The sequence below is a fragment of the Camelus bactrianus genome, chromosome 6 (assembly GCF_048773025.1).
Source record: "Camelus bactrianus isolate YW-2024 breed Bactrian camel chromosome 6, ASM4877302v1, whole genome shotgun sequence".
Taxonomy (NCBI): domain Eukaryota; kingdom Metazoa; phylum Chordata; class Mammalia; order Artiodactyla; family Camelidae; genus Camelus; species Camelus bactrianus.
In genome coordinates this window covers 500,609-515,062 of record NC_133544.1, presented here as the reverse complement: position 1 = coordinate 515,062, position 14,454 = coordinate 500,609, and the positions used below count along the sequence as shown (strand labels likewise).

At 46.1% G+C, this 14,454-nt stretch overlaps 1 protein-coding gene and 1 long non-coding RNA gene across 2 annotated transcripts in view; one reads left to right on the top strand and one right to left on the bottom strand.

Annotated features, from left to right (window-relative positions):
- Positions 1 to 14,454, bottom strand: part of LOC105062021 (uncharacterized) — a 113,813-nt gene that overhangs the window by 47,335 nt on the left and 52,024 nt on the right. The gene's annotated exons all lie outside the window — the stretch shown is intronic.
- LOC141578050 (uncharacterized) lies at positions 42 to 6,884 on the top strand. Its single transcript, XR_012507930.1, has 2 exons — positions 42 to 446; positions 603 to 6,884. It is a non-coding gene; the product is annotated as an uncharacterized LOC141578050 (long non-coding RNA).

Below are 14,454 nucleotides of genomic sequence, written 5' to 3'. Positions count from 1 at the left end.
TCCGTGCTGCCGCCACCCCTTCCCTCCTCTGGCCCCAGGCACCTGCGCTCCTCCAGGCTGATCTCTGTGCCTGCAGCCCCAGTTCCTAGGATTTCTTGGCTGGATTCCCGTAGATGTGAGCTGACTGCCCGCAACCCTGCGAACACTAAGAACAGGACTGAAACCGGTGGCACTGCCTGCTTCCTGAAGTTCCCTTTTCTCTGGGTGGTTTCTGTCTCAGATCACCTGGGGGAGTCCAGACACAGCAGAGGCGTCTCACATGGGTGCCCGGGGGTGGGGCAAGTGGTGTCCTGGGACCTTGGGCTGAGAGTGGGAGTCTCGGCGGTCACCTGTTCCCTACCTCCCACAGGGGTGCTGCCCGCTTGGCTGGCTGTTGCCTGGGGTACCCGGCCTCCGCCCTGAGCCCCCGGTCCTCCCAGGGCCAGTGGTCACCTCTCTCCTCTCTGGTGAGTGCGGTGGGCACAGGCTGCAGCCTAAACCCAGCTTTGTCCTGTCCGCCTGCCAGCACGGCCTCTTGGGTGGGCGGCTGTCTTCCTCTGGGTCCAAGCCTCTTCTCTCCCTCCATCCGTGGCTCCATCCCTGTCCCCCATCTCTGACCGCAGGGTGGTGTAACATGCAAGGTCAGAGGGAAGCTGTTTCCCCAGCAGCAGCTGTCTTCTGTGCTGCAGAGTTCACGGTGCTCTCTGGGGCTGGAAGAAGGCTGTCTGGCTGAGCAATAGCGCGCAGGCCCTCCACCGCTGCGTGTGCCCCAGGAGTGGGGCGGGGACCTTCAGCTTCTGCTGGCTGGGAGTGCCGCAGCTCACTCCAAGCCCCGTGTGCACCCCTGGGCTGTTCTGTGCCTGCAGCATCAGGGGCCCTGGGGGATAATGCAGTGCCCACTTCAGAAGAGCCGCGGGTGGGGAAGGGGGCTTCCCGGGCACGTGTCCTACAAGGGCTGGGTGGGCGACATGCGTGCTGCGCCCCTTCCGGCCTGCACAGAGCGGAGTCCAGCCCAGGCGCTCTGCTGGGCCCCACAGGACCGCCCGCCACCCCTGCTCTGCTCGCTTCCTCCGGGGATCACCGCCCCTGCTCAGACCCACTCCGCCACCTTCACCTTCGTCTCCGCTTGTGTCTAGGTCCCAAGATGCATTTGGGGCTGCTTTTTAACAGCGACTGCGAGCCACTGTCATGAGACCTTGTGTCTCCTAAGTTGCTGAAAATGCTTTAACAGGATAAGGAGAGCCTGATTATTCCGAGCTGGTGCAGCCAGGGCGTCCACACCCAGCACCGGGCTTGGCAGAGCCTCCAGGCAGGCAGGGACGCGGGAGAGCTTTGCGGTTTTATTACGTGTATGTACTGTTCAGCGTTACTGTACACAGACACACGTGTGTGACATGTGTTTCTAATACATGTATGCATAGCGTATAATAAATAGTATGTTAATCTATTAAAATATTTTCTGTGTATAGAAAGGTTCTTTAGAGAAAAAGGGCGAGCTCCGGGGTGCGTGATGAGGCGGTCGGCTGGGGAAGCTGGACCAGGGACGAGATGCAGGCGCCCCTGTGATGGCTGGGGGCACGTCCGGCTTTCTCATGTGGGTCCTAAGCCGGACGCAGGGACAAAATGATGGACGCTGTCGGTTATTGGTCACACCCCTGCTGGGCATGGGGGTGCTGTTACAGGTTGTTCGGCTTCTTGGACTTTCACTGGAGGTAGAGGTCTCACTTCCTGCAGGTCTGCCGTGTGGGGAGCAGGCGGCTTCCTGGGCTGGTTGCTGTAGATGGTCTCCTGTGCATCCTGGTCCTCCCAGCTCAGATCTTCTGTGCACCCTCATCCTCCTAGCACAGATCTTCTCTCCACCCTGGTCCTCCCAGCTCAGATCTTTTGTGCATTCTGGTCGTCCAGCACAGAACTGCTCTACACCCTGGTCCTCCCAGCACAGATCTGCAGTGCACCCTGGTCCTCCCAGCTCGGATCCCCATTTCATTCTGCACTCCTGCCTCAACACAGATCTCTAGTGCCTCCTGGCACTCCCAGTACCGGCTGGACAGGGATCAGATGGAGGTAGCTAGAGGTGGAAGCTGCCTGGCTGTCTTCCTGCAGGGCTGATGGACACCTCCCTGTGCACGTTCCCTCCTCTTTGCCAGGGCTCTCACCGCAGGAAGTCTCAGACTTGGCTTGCCCCTTGTCAGGTCGGGGAGAGGCTTGCTCTTGTAGAAGAGGGGGCCAGTTCCCCCTTCCACCTCAGGTTTCTGAAAAAAGCATCTCCCAGAGTGATTAGAAGATAGGAACAGAGGGTGCCCTGGATGAGTACGGGGGCAGGGGGTTAACACTGGGTGTATAGACCCGAACTAAAGGACTTGAGTTGTAGGCAAGGGTGAAGGCAAAGAGAGGGACTTTGTGTCTCTGGTCAGTGTAGCGGGGAAGGTAGGTACGTGGGTTAATGGGAGAGGGAGTGAGGCAGGCTCGCAGGGCAGGCGCTGACAGGTGCTGATAAGGGTCTGCTGTGTCCTCAGGTATCGCCCTGCTTTGCCTTGTAAAAGGCAGGAGGCGGAGAGATTGCCTTGTGTCTGCTTTTTTAATTGCCTGCAGCTCAAAACGACCCTTGCGTCCATGTTGTATGGATTAGACGGACCGTGTGGAGGTGTGCAGGGCTCGGGTCCCCACGCTCAGCTCATGCCTGTGTCAGCAGGCGGCTCCCCCAGCACTGCCTTCTCCAGCGGTCTCCTTGGAGGTATCCGTCTGAACCGTGTAGGCGGGAGGGCAGCTCCTGGGGCTCCTGCTGGGCCACACCCCTGACTTCTCAGCTCCCTGAGCCTGCATCTTTTAATCAGAAAGCCCCCTCCCCGTGCCCCGTCCAAGCAGAGTTTTATGACTGGGGCGCCATCAGTAACACTCAAGCCTGCCCCTCCAGGCCCATCACATGGAGTGTGACGGAGGCAGAGTAGGGATTGGTGTCTTGACTCCTGCTGCACCCTACCTCCCACGGCAGAGACCAGCCTGGGCTGAGACCCACCAGGACGGCAGGCAGGCTGCTTGGCGGGTGCGCCCTGTGCTGGAGCAGGGAGAGGAGCTGAGTCTGTGTTTGGAGGATGGAGCTGTTGACCAGTGCGGGGAGGCTGTGCGTTTCCAGGAGGAGGAAATGCAGGACGGCCCCTGGGCGAGAGCCGCAGACGGAGTTAGCCAACGTGGGGCCAAGGCGCTGGCTGGGCCTTGCTCCCGCCGTTCCCTGGGTGCTGACGCTCTTATCCCAGTGGCTGGCGGCTGATGGGCACGGGAGCCCGCAGCCCCCCTTGGAGGAAGGTGTGGGGAGCGAGAGGGGTCCAGAGGAGTCAGGGAGCAACGGAAGGCTGCGGCCCCGGGAGAGGATTTGTGCTAAACCACTCCCGGGGGCTCACAGGTTTCTCTGCCGCTGAGGTCTGCTGCGTGGGGGGGACAGGAGGGAAGGGGGCAGGGCACCGCCATTAAAGGAATGACACAGCAATTAGCACGGAGACGGTGGGAGACTCAACCCCCAATAGATCTTGAGGCCCAAGATGGTGGAAGAGTTGACTTCCAGTTGGCCTTGAGCTTCATTGTCGGCTCGTTGTAACATACCAGCCTGGTGAATGGCGTGCCCACAGGGGCCAGGACAGTTCTGAGGCTGGCCATAAGGCTAACAAGTGGGTGGTGGCCCACGTCCTGGGACCCCCTGCCCCTTCCCCAAGGCGGCTGGAACGATCCCCCCACTAGTTAGCATGCGACGCTACTGAGCCCATGGGAACCAGCGCCCCCGCTCCGCGTGGCCGCTCTCCCTGCTGAGCGAGACGCCCGCGCTCTGTCTGCGGAGTGTGCCTCTGTCTGAGTAACCTACTCTTCCTGACCCACGGCTTGCTCTTGAGTTCTGCCCCGTGTGAAGCCAAGGACCCTCACTTATGGGGTGCCTCCCGGGGACTCACCTGGGACTGGGGGCACAGCCACCTTCTTGAGCCCCAGTCTCCTGTGTCCCGGGGGCTTCTTCCAGGGCCCACCTGCTCCAAGGCTGTCCCTTGGCTGAGGCTCCAGCTCAGCTGACAAGCTGCCGTCAGGTGTGCGTCCCCCAGCCCCTCACTGAGAAGCGCAGCAGCCAGAGACGAGGGCGTGGAGAGGGTCGGAGAGGGCCGGGATGTGGCTCTGGAACGCGCTGGCTGGCCTGGGCCGCCTCCCTCTGCTCCGTGTGGTGAACTTGGTTTCACAGATCCTGACGGGGGAAGCTCACCCACACGGCCAGGCGAAGCGCAAGGACCCTGGGCAGCACCATATTTTTTCTTACAGGAAGCCAGCGTTTTGTCTCCGAAGGTGGAGAACGGCTCATGCTCCTCACAGCAGGACCGCACGAAGGTGCCTTTCTGAGCAGCTCGAGTGCTGGGCAGCCAGTGAGCAAGCCGAGTGGGGCCGCCCGCGGGAGGGATCCACTCTGCTTTCCAGCAGGTTTGTGACACTTGCTGCCGTTCTAATCCAGGATGCTGTTCCTTCTACGAGGCTCAATCACTTGATGTACCGTTTAGGAGGAAATGCGCTGCGTTGTGAACAGACCCAGTGCGTGTAACTGGACGTTCCCACGTTGTACGTGTGGAAGCACGTGCTTTAGACTTAACTAAGCATCGATGCTGGGCCCTTGAGCTGGCTTTCCAGTGCAGTTTAGACCCCCTCTTCAGGAACGCTGCTGAGTGCCGTGGACCTGCCCTCCCATCCTCTCTGGAGTCAGTCGGCTCCTGTGGGTTGGAAGAAGACTGCGTTGTGCCCCAGGGTGTGTTAGTCTCCAGGGGAACGGAATCCGTAGGATGTACCCCTTCCTCTGTGTATACGGTCTGTATCTGTATCTAGAAAGAGATTTGTCGTAAAGAAGTGACTGGCACAATGACGGTGGCTGGAGTCCATGATCGGCCGGGGCGCAGGCAGCTGACGTGGAGAGTTCAGGTCCAAAGGCCGTCTGCTGTCTTCCTGAGAGAGGATGCCTGGAGGGACGTTGTCTGAGATCTTGCCTGTCAGGGGATGCCTTTATTCTACCTTTACACTTTATCCTTGGTTTGGGTGCAAATTCTGTTAGAAATAATTTTTCTGCAGATGGCTGAAGGCCATTTGATTGCATGTCCCCCTCAGTGGCAGAACATTCTAGAAGCACCAAAGGAGCTCAGATAAGGGAGTGACCTCTCGCTGCCCAGGCCCACCTCTGAGAGCTCGCCTGGAGCGAAGGCAACCTAATGGAGAAGGGGCTCTGTTCACCAAGTGGTGGTGGAGCACCTGCATCCCAGCAGGAAACGAGCTGAGGCACATACTCACAGTGGTCATGAAGTTGACTCACAGTGGGTCGTTGACCTCAACGCAAAGAACGGAACCATGGGAATCTAGGTGACCTTGATTCGGCGAAGAGCCAGGAGGTACAACACCAAAAGCGCATTCCACGAAAAAGAAGTCACTAGCTGAACTTAACTGAAGTGGAAAATGCCTGCCTGTGGAAGACACTGTCGAGAGAATGAAAGGCAGGCCAGAGACTGGGAGAATCACACATCTGCAAACCTCGTATCTGATAAAGGACTCGTGTCCGAAATATGCAGAGAACTGTTAAAAGTCAGCAACAAGGAAAGCAACAACCCAGTTAAAAGTGACTAAAAGCCCTGGACAGACCTGTCACCTAGGAAGACTCACAGATGCAGAGAAGGAAGCGCAAGTTTCCTCCACGTCCTACGTCGCTGGAGCCTGTAAGTGAAAACAAGTAAGACCACCACGCAGCTGTTAGAACGGTGGACGTCCAGAAGCAACACCGAAACCCGGCACCTCCCAACGCTGGTGAGGGTGTGGGGCAGCAGGAGGCCTCCTCCGCTGCGGGTGGGTGCAAAACGGAAGAGCCCGTCTGCAGGAGAGCTCGGCAGGTTCTCCAAAATCTAAACCTAATCTTGCCATACAACCCAGCAACTGCATTCCTAGATACTCACCTGTTCAAATGGGCTGAAAACTCATGCCCACCCCAAATCTGCGCAGCGATGTTTATGGTTTATAAATGTCTGCAGGTGCTTTGTTCGTAGCTTAACTCAAACTTGGATGCGCCCAGGATGTCCCTCAGTAGGTGAGTGGATGCATCCAGACAGTGGGATAGGATTTCAGAATAAAAAGGACGAAGCCGTCTGTGAAGAATTGAGTTTTTCATCATTGTATAGCGTCTTTCTGGGTGTCTTATGACTGTTTTTACCTTCAAGTCTATTTTGTCCAAGTGTACCCATCCTTGCTTCCTTTCGTTTGCCTTTCTCATGGAGTACGTTTTTCCATCCCTTCATGACCAGCCTACATGTGTCCTTAAACCTAAAGTGAGTCCCTTGTGATGGCACAGATTTGGACCTTGCTTGTTATCCACTCAGCCGCTCTCTATCTTTTGCTCTGATAATTTAATCCATTTACATTAAAGTAATTGTGGCAGGGAAAGTCCTATTATCACTGTTGTTTTTAATAGTTCTCTGTCTGTCTTGTAGATAATTTGTTCCTCTATTCCTTCTGGCTTCTTTCTTTTGTGCTTCATTGATTTTCTGTGGTGATATTCTTTGATTCTGCTGTGATTCAATAGGTATAAATTTCCAGTTATGCAAAATGAGTTCTATTCTGAGGCTCTGTGTGTAACATTGTGCCTACGGTTTACAACACTGCATTGTGCACCCAGATATTTGTTAAGAGAGTAGATTTCGTGATAAATGTTCTTCACATACGTGTGCTCCTCCCCCCATCCCAATAGACCCAAAGCACAAGGAAACTTCTAGAGAAATGGATATGTCGACTACCTTGACAGTAGTGATGGTTTCACAGGTGTCTGCGTATGTGCAATCTCAGGTGTACCTCGAATATATGCGTTTATTTTGTGTATCAATTGTATCTCAATAAAGCTGTTGAAAAAAGAAGTTAATAGGAGAAGAAATGGGGGGACGGTATCGATCAATGATAGAGCGTGTGCTTAGCATGCATGAGGTCCTTGCTTCAATCCCCAGTATCTCCATTAAGAAAAATTAATTACCCTCCCATAGTCCCCCAAAGTAAGAAATGACCATTAAAAAAGAAGAAGAAATGAGCCATTGAGCCACAAAAGGACATGGGGAAATGAAAATGCACATTGCTAAGTGAAAGGAGCCAACCGGAGAAGGCTATACTGTCTGTGAGATTCCTACTACACGGTATTTGAAGGAGCTCATCTATGGAGGCAATGAGAAGATGAGTGGCTGCCAGGAGTTTGTGTGGGAGGGGTTGGAAAGAGGAGGTGAGGTACAGGGGGTCTTAAGGCAGTGAAATTGTACTGTGTGTTGCTGAAATGGTGGACCAATGGGCAGCAGTCTGAACAGTGTACCTGATCAAGGCAGTTCCATGGACAGCAGCCTCGGGGCTTCTGGATGCAAATGACACCATGCATTTGTCAAAACTCATAGAACTGTGCAGATGATAGTGAGCCATTGTGTTGCCTATGGACTTCAGTTAATCATAATGTATTAAGTTGGCTCATCATTTCTGACAAATATAGCACACTGGAGCAAGATATTCATAATAGGTGAAACTGGGCGTACGTGTGGGGCACTGGAATTTATGGAACTCTGTGACTTTCTGCTCAACGTATCTGTTAGCCTAAAACTACCCTAAAAGGGCAAAGTCTGTTTAATCTAATAATATCATTACCCCGTGCAGAGCAGCAGAAGCACAACCATGGACAGTAGCTGAGAGAGCCTGCTAGTTCGAGTCAGGACCACGGACAGCGGCCTGGAAGGCCTTGGGCACACACATGGCTCAGTCATTGTCTGACGTGGAAAAGGCCTCATGGACAGCAAATGAGCCTCACGTAACGTAAGGTAGTTTCAGAGAAAGAACGCAGTCTGGACCTGCGTCCCAAGACCTCGTGTGTCTCGGGGCAGGAGCCATGTCCATTTTCGTAACCTGAGTCGTCTTCTTGGCCGAATGTCTTGGAGTCCCGCCCCACAGAGAAGCATGATTGATCCCCAGTGTGGTGGGTGGAATTTGAAGATGGTTCCTTATTTTGATATGAATTTGTGTATATAAATATATTTAAGTTAAATACACTTTATTGACAAAGTTACCCTAGTTTCAGGTGGACAACATATCAAATGGTGGTTCAATACTTTTAGAGACTACATTCCAGTTGAAGTTATTAGAAGCATGATATCCTCCCTGTGCTGTACAATACATCTGGGTAGGCTGTGTTTTTTTTTTTTAATACATTGTAGTTTTGTTCCTTATATCCCTGTACTTATGTTGCCCTTTCCCCCTCCCTTCTGTGCACTGGTAACAACTAATATGATCTGTCTATCTGTGTGTCTGTTTCTCTCTTGTTATATTTATCTCTCCTTCAATTCTAAGTGATAATTTTGTTGGGTAGTTTCTCCTATTTTGTAGACTTTTTCCATTCAGCATTTGAAATGTAGCATGAGTCTGTCGTCCGGACTGCAGGGTTGTTACAGAAAAATCAACTGATTACTTTGTGTTGGTTCATTGTATGTGACTCTTTGATGTTCTGTTTTTGTTTTCAAAATTCTCTCTTTATCTTTAACTTTTGCCAGTTTAATTGTGTTATGTGTTGGTGTGGGTCTCTTTGGGTTCTTGTTGTTTGGGAATCTGTATGCTTCCTCTACCTGGAAATCTCATGCTTTCTTCATGTTTGGGAAGTTTTCTGCCATAAATTTATGAAGTACACATCAACTTTTTTTCTATCTCTCTTCTCCTTCTGGGACCCCTACCATGCCCGTGTTAGTACAGTTGATGTAGTTCCATAGATCCCTTAAACTGCTCTCATTTAAAAAATTTGTTTTTCTTTTTGTAGTTCTGACTGGGTAATTTCCATTATTCTACCTTCCAGATCACTTATGGGATCTTCAGTATCACCTAATCTGCTGTTAGTTCCTTCTAGTGTTTTAAATTTCAGTTATTGTATTCTTCAGGTGAGTGATTATCTTTTTATATTTTCTAGTTCCTTGTAAAAACCATCACTGTGTTCATGTATTTTTTTCCCTAATTTAGTTAGCACTCGTATTACTAATTCTTTCAAGCTGCCCATTCCTCAGGGAGGGCCTTCAAGCCCATGATATCTCTCCCTGTCCTGTGTCTGCTCCTACAGATGAGGTTCCAACCTGACTACTCCATCTCCCTTCCTAAATGACTTATTGTGGACCTTTGTTTAGATTCTTGGCCTGTCTTTCTGCTAATCTCCAGTTTCTTTTCAGTGAAAGTTGCTCCACACCTAGATGTAATTTGAATGTGTTCCTTGTGGGTGGTGGGCTCCATGTCCTGCTACTCCACCATCTCCATCTCCTCCTGCATACTTTTCTTTTATTTCCCCTCATCCTCATTCCCCTACCATCTGACATAAGATGTATTAGTGGTGATGTTTCATATCTCAGGTATAAACTGTAGGATATCCAAAGTTGAGTGTTATTCATCCACACAAGAAGTGAACATCAGCCAAAGATATTTCATGTGATATATTAGACTTCAATCTTCTTTTTTGGAGGAGGAATTGGCATGTTTTAAGTTTTAGGTGGAATAATTTCACTGTAGTAGGTGGAAAACAAACAATATTGCTGTTTAAAAAGAATTGGAAGCTACAAGTGGTCCAAAGTGGCTGACAAGGAGTGGATTGTGGTATTTTTTTCCTATGCCGAGTTAGCTAAGCTTTAACCAGATTTCTTAGCCTTCTTGTGTATCTCCCTAGATTAGGGTTGATCATAAGAGAAGTCTTCAGTTTTTGGAGAGCAAACTGAAGGAACAGTCCATATGCTTGGAAGGCTGGTACAGAGCCTCAGGTCCTGCTACAGGCTGTGAATGTTGTCACTGACCTGCATAGTTGTGCTGTCAGTGTGGAGAAGCTGCTCCTCCAGCTCCTGCTGACCCCCTCAGGTGGTCCAGTCCTGGTCCAGGCAGGTGTGCAGTTCCATCCTGATGTCACCAGTTTCTTCCACATGGAGGGACACAGGCTCTAGATCTTTCTGAAGGGTTTCAGTTTTCTTTATGGGTCAGTTTTCTCTTACTTTCTCCTGCTTAAAATTTGTTTTTTATTGCCATAAATTGCACATAACAAAATTACCAAGGTTTAATTAAATCTTTCTAAGTGTTCAGTTCAAGGATATTAAATACATTCATAAAGTGAAATCATGACCACCTATGTTTCCATAACTCTTTTCATCTTGTAAAACTGAAACTCTATACCCTTAAACAATAATCCCCTATTCTCACCCTGGTGCAACCATTATTCTATTTTCTGTGTCCTTGGATTAAGTGACTCTAAGTACCTCATATAAGAGGAATCGTACAGTATTTACCTTCTTGCAACTGGCTTATTTTACTTAGTAGAATGTCTTCAAGTTTCATCCATGTTGTTACATATATCATAATTTACTTGTTTTTAAAGAGGGAGTAATTTTCCATTGTACATATAGACCACATTTTCCTCATCCATTCATCTGTTGATGGATGTTTAAGTTGCTTGCTCATTTCAGGTATTGTGAATAATATTGTTGTGAACATGGGTATTTAGGTGTCTCTTCAAGACCCAGCTTTGCATTTTTTTGGGTATATACCCAGAACTGAAATTGGTGGAAGTATGGTAGTTTTTTAAAAATATTTTTTGAGGAAATTCCAAACTGTTTTCCTCATTGGCTATGCCATTTTACATTCTCTCCAACAGTGCACAAGGGTTCCAATTTCTCCCTATCCTCACCAACATTTGTTATTTTCTGTTTTTTAAAAATAGTAGCCATTGTACTATGGCCATACCACCCTGAATGCACCCGATCTTATTTAAAAATATTAGCCGTTCTAATGTGCGTGCTTGAGGTGGTATCTCATTTTTTGGATTTGCATTTCTCTAATGATTAGTGATGTTAAGCAACTTTCCATGTGCTTGTTGACTTTTTGTATGTTTTCGTTGGAGAAATATTTATTCAAATACCTTGCCCACTTTTGCATCAGGTTCGTTTCTTTTGTTAGTGTTGAATTTTTGAAGGTTTTGGGATCAGTTTTTAAAACTATTTATGCAAAAATATCATTGGGAATTTGGTCGGGTTGCACTGATTCTGTAGGTCACTTTGGGCAGTACAGGTGTCCTGCAACAGCTAGTCTTCAGGAACATGAGATGTGTTTCCATTTATTTATGTTCTCTTCAATTTCTTTCAGCAATATTTTGTAGTTTTTATTGTACAAGTCTTTCACCTTTTTGGCTATGTTAATTTCTAAGTATTTTATTCTTTTTGATGCTATTATAAATGGACTTTTTTTGTAATTTTCTTTTCAGACTGTTCATTGTTTGTGTATAGAAATGCAAATGATTTTTTGTGTTGACTTTGTATCCTAACACTTTGCTAAATTCGTTCATTAGTTCTAACAGTTTTTTAAAATACAGCATCTTTAGGGTTTTCTGCATATAAATTTATACCATCTGTGAACAGAGATAATTTTATATCTAGTTTTATTATCTTCTTTTAATAACATTTTTATTGATTTATAATCATTTTACAATGTTGTGTCAAATTCCAGTGTTCAGCACAATTTTTCAGTCATACATGGACATATACACACTCATTGTCACATTTTTTTCTCTGTGAGTTATCATAGCATTTTATGTATATTTCCCTGTGCTCCACAGTATAATCTTGTTTATCTATTCTACAATTTTGAAATCCCAGTCTAGCCCTTCCCACCCCCTGCCTCCTGGCAACCACAAGTCTGTATTCTATGTCTATAAGTCTATTTCTGTCCTGTATTTACACTTTGTTTTGTTTGTTTGTTTCTTTGTTTGTTTTTGTTTTTTTAGATTCCACATATAAGCGATCTCATATGTTATTTTTCTTTCTATTTCTGGCTTACTTCACTTACAATGACATTCTCCAGGAGCATCCATGTTGCTGCAAATGGCATTATGTTGTCGGTTTTTATGGCTGAGTAGTATTCCACTGTATAAATATATCACTTCTTCTTTATCCTGTCACCTGTTGATGGACATTTAGGCAGTTTCCATGTCTTGGCTATTGTAAATAGTGCTGCTATGAACATCAGGGTGCAGGTGTCATCCTGAAGTAGGATTCCTTCTGGATACAAGCCCAGGAGTGGGAATCCTGGGTCCTACGGTAAGTCTATTCCTAGTCTTTTGAGGAATCTCCACACTGTTTTCCATAGTGGCTGCACCAAACTGCATTCCCACCAGCAGTGTAGGAGGGTTCCCCTTTCTCCACAGCCTCTCCAGAATTTGTCATTTGTGGATTTTTGAATGATGGCCATTCTGACTGGTGTGAGGTGATATCTCTTTTTGATTTGGATGTCTTTTGTTTCTCTTTCTTGCCTGATTTCTCTGGCTGTAATTCTCATAGTGTGTTAAGTAAAAGTGATGAAATGAACATCCTTGCCATATTACTGATCTTAGAGGAAAAGCTATCAGTCTTTCAACACTGAGTATGACGTTTGCTGTGTGGTTTTCATATATGACTTTTGTTATGTTGAGGTAGTTTTTTCTTTTCTTGGTTTATTGAGTGTTTTTTAAATAATGTAAGTTAGTTGAATTTTGTCAAATACATTTTCTGCATCAATTGATATGATTATGTGTTTTTTCCCTTCATCATGTTAATATGGCATAATATATTGATCCAGTTTTTTTATGTTGAACCATCTTTGCACTCCAGGAATAAATCCCACTTTGTTACAGTGTACAATCCTTTTAATATGCTGGTGAATTCTGTTTGCTAGTATTTTGTTGAAGATTCTTTGCATCAGTGTTCATTAGGGATACTGGTTTGTAATTTTCTTGTAGTGTCTTTGTCTGGCTTTGTCATCAGGGTTATTCTTGCCTTATAGAATGACTTTGGAAGTGCTCCCTCCACTCCAGTATTTTGGAGGAGTTTGAGGATTGATATTACTTCTTCTTTAAATGTTTGGTAGAATTCACCAGTGAAACCATTAGGTTCAGGACTTTTATTTGTCAGAGTATTTTTGATTACTGATTCAATTTCCTTGCTAGTTATAGTTCTATTCTGATTTTCTATTTCATCATATTTAGTCTTGGTAGGTTTTGTGTTTCTAAGAATCTGTCCACTTCATCTAGGTTATCCAATTTTCTGGTATATTGTTGTTCATAGTAGTCTCTTATAATCCTTTTTATTTCTGTGGAATCAGTAGTAATGTCCCCATTTTCATTCAGAGTTTAATCATTTGAGTCTTTCTCATTTTCTTAGTCTATCTGGCTGAAGGTTTGTTATATTTGTTGATCTTTTTGAAGAACCAACTTCTGGTTTCATGGATTTTATCTATTTTATTTCTATTTTAATTGTCTATCTTTCTATTATTTATTGTTTTTAATGGTTTACTACTTATGCTTTATTTTTTATTTTTTTTAATGGAGGCACTGGGAATTGAACCCAGAACCTTGTGCATGCTAAGCATGTGCTCTAGCACTGAGCTATACCCCCAGCCCTCTAGTATATATTGTTGACTTACAATAGTGTATTATTTCCCTTTTCCTTTATCTGTGCTTTAGTGTTATTATCTCCTTCTTTTTCTAGCTTTGGAACTAGCTTGCTCTTCTTTTCTAGTTCCTTAAGTTTTGAAGTTAGGTTGCTAATTTGAGATCTTTCTTGTTTTTTAATATAAGCATTTATGGCTATAAATGTCCTCCTTAACTCTGCTTCTGCTCCATCCCATAATATCTGGTATGTTGTGTTTTTGTTTCCATTCAGCTCTAAGTGTTTTCTAATTTCCCTTGGGGTTTCTTTTTTGTTCCATCGGTTGTTTAAGAGTGTGTTATTTAAGTTCCTCAAACTTGTGCATTTTCCAGTTTTACTCTTTACTTCATCCTGTTATGGCCAGAGAAGATATTTTGTATGAAATTTACCTTTTAATGTCTATTGAGACTTAGTGTGTGGCCTAACATATTATCTACCATGGAAAATGTCCCTTGTGCACTTGAAAAGAAGGTGTGTGCTCTTGTTAAGTAGGATGGTCTGAAGATGTGTTAAATTTAGTTGGTTTATCATGTTAAGGTTCTCTGTTTCCTTACTTATCTTTTGGCAATGCAGGTCATTATTGAGAGTGAGGTGTTGAAGTCTCCAACTCTAATTGTGGAGCTGTTTATTTATCCCTTCAATTCTGTCAGGTTTTGTTTCTTGTATTTTGCTTCTGTCATTAGATGTGTAAATGTTTATATTGTTATATATTCTTCCTGTATTGAATCTTTTATTAATATATAATGTTCTTTGTCTCTTGTAAGTATTTAAAATTTAAAGTTTATTTTATCTGATGTAAGTATATCTACTACTGTTCTCTTCTGGCTAGTATTTGCATCTTTTCCCATCTTTTCACTTTCAATATATTTGTGTCTTTAGTGAGTCTCTTGTTAAAAAAACAAGCACATAGTTGGAAGATGTGTTTTTGTCTATTCTACCAATCTCTGTCTTTGATTGGAGAGTTTAACCATTTACTTTTAAAGTGGTT